Raw genomic sequence first — 2,868 nt, forward strand, 5'->3', positions numbered from 1 at the left:
TTCCTCTGATATCTACCACATCACATGCAAAATTTCACGATGACTAATCACCTATGAAACTGAAAATTATTTTATAATGATGATGAAGATGAAGATTGTTATTATTGTTATATATTTTTTTTATTATATGGCTTTGTGTAATTACGGGGATATGCAGTGAGGTGGGAGTTTCGATGAGGCTCCATGATTTTGAAATAACCTGAATGAATATCGCCAAGAAGTCTGTACTATATATTTAAATGAGTCAACTTGCTGTGAAGGTTCAAAAAGATAAATTCATGTAAATTTCATCTAACCCTGAGTGGGCAAGAATCACACTCAATCAGTTTTTTTCAGTCATCTTAATGTGAAGATTGTCTTAATTAGAGAATGTACGACAGGTTTCTGGGTCAAATCAGATTAGTTCAGGTTAGTGAGCATCAGCACCATACAAAGAAATACCTCGGGATCCCGGCCAGTGACCCCCCAGGCAGACACATGGTCCAGTCCCACCCTCTGGAAATGGCCATCGATCTGCTGAAGCCAGGTGTTACATGGGTGTCCCCTTGGCCTGGTTCAGCCGCTCAGACCCTCAGCAATGAGGATCCTGCGAGCCGGATCACCCTCAGGGAAACGCGCCACATGGCCGTACTGCCGTAACTGATGCTCCCTCACAATGCAGGTAATGTGCCACATTTGGGCTCCTCTAGCAACTGCTCCTTCGACACAAAGTCAAACCAGCGGTACCCAAGGATTCTCTAAAGAGACACAGTACTGAAGGAGTCCAGTCTTCATCTCAGCTATTGGATAGTGTCCATGTCTCACTGCCATACAGCAAGACAGGGAGAACAAGGACTCTAAAGACCTAGACCTTCATCCTCTGGTAAAGACAGCAGGAGCACCACACACTCCTTTCCAGCGACCTCATGACCCCTCATACTCTTCCAGTCCACCTAATGACAAAAGAAGAGGGCATTGTAGACCAAAGATTTTGTCTAGATTTAAAATCCCCCTCCCCGCAAATGAAAGCTTTAAACAAATGTTTCCCTCATTCATAGTGATGCAGTTTCATTCCCAAACCTGATTCAGTGTACTGCAGCCACAAAGTTGAGTGTCTTTAAGGGCTAGAGAGAAAGAATAGAAGTTCACCAAGCTATTTTGATCTTAATCAGCACCTTTTTCCACTAATTTGCCATTTTTAACATAGAAATTGAAATTGATTAGAGAAAATAAAGACATGTCTCTTACTGCAGAAATTTCCACAAATCGACATCATTTCCTCCTCGCTGCATTTCCTTTGTTGCTGCTACCTGAGATATCATCACTATTGTGAAGATCAAAGAAGGTTCCGATGATGCAGGTTGCTATTTTCCCACATAAATACATATTTTTACCTGCATGATAAACCGAGAAGGGTGGTTTTGTTTAATGTTATCTTAAACTAACCACATTGCAGATGAATTTCTTTGCTACGGATGAGGTTTTCTTAATCAATTCACTAATTTCATTTCAATAACCACAAAATTAATTGGAGACACAGTTCTCTAATACCTGTCCAACAAATCATCGAACTTGGGGCTCGTTACACCCTGGATGGGATGCTGCTTCATTAAAGGGCTTCGTTAGCTATTCAGTCACAGCAGTGCTTCCATTTCACCAAAAAATAATCTTCTGACTGCAGCAAGAAAACAGACTACTCACTGAAAAACTGGTTTTATCATCTAATTCAACCTGCTTTTTGGGTCTCAAGAGGCATGCCCTACATGTTTTATGTTTTATTATATCTTTTTGGAAGAACGATTGAGGCTCACACCAAGTAACACGTTCACTTTCGTAATAAATGAATGTTAGATATATCCATAGATCTGCCATAGGTGCTCAAGTACATGGTCATTTAATCTACGTTAGACAGATAAAAATGTAATAATTATCCACAAGCCAAATGAATGCTTTGCAACAGTTAATGGTAAAATTGCCCACTTAGTCACTGCAGTTTTCCCTGGAATGGACATTCTATCTGGTTAATATTAAATTCACCAGATCCCCAGTGAAGTACAGAAAGTGCACTGGAACATTACTTTATTCCCAGAATAGTTTCTAAACTAACACCTTTTAGGATAATAAGAAATTTCAAACTTTTGTCATATATCCCTTCAAAGCTGTGGTACTTAATTTTTTTTTTTTATGCGTAAAATCACATTAGCATAATGTTAAAATGTACTACAAAGAGATGCTAAGTATGCTAAGAATGTAAGTCCTTGTAAGATGTCTTCACTTTGTAGGTCATTATAAAAAAAAAAGGGGGGGGGGGGGGGGGGGGAGAGAACAACTCGTCTGTACGGGAACCGGAAACTCTCTGCCTATAAAATCTGTGGAGGCTGAGTTTAAAAATGCTTGCAGGAAGGTGGAAATTACGTGTTTTCTATGCCCTGCAAACCCACACAAAAGCTGGCTTCCATTCATGAAGCATTACCTTGCGCATTATTTTACTAGTGCTGTATTAAATATTGCAGGTTTACAGCTAAATGATATGTTACACCAATAAGTGCAGGTTTCCTTGCCCTAATACACCTCTAATCCAGTGCCTTTTTTCATGAATAGTGTCATAGTGTAAGATTCTGGCAGAATCAAAAGCCTACTTCTTTATTTACTTACATGTACCATATACTGTTCTCTGTGTTTGGTGAATCTACGTAGTATGTTTGCATTTGTCTTGTGGCAAAAATTAAGCTCCTCCATAATTCATCAGACTGCCTATCATGGCAAAACCCTTTTGTACAGGCATGCTGCAGGGTGACACGTATAAGGAAGATAAACATACTGAAAGGGTTCATGGTTTCATTTGTCTACTAGCATTTCACAGTTATTTAAATGATTCACACGAGTACA

This window comes from Brienomyrus brachyistius, chromosome 8 (assembly GCF_023856365.1).
Source record: "Brienomyrus brachyistius isolate T26 chromosome 8, BBRACH_0.4, whole genome shotgun sequence".
Lineage (NCBI taxonomy): Eukaryota > Metazoa > Chordata > Actinopteri > Osteoglossiformes > Mormyridae > Brienomyrus > Brienomyrus brachyistius.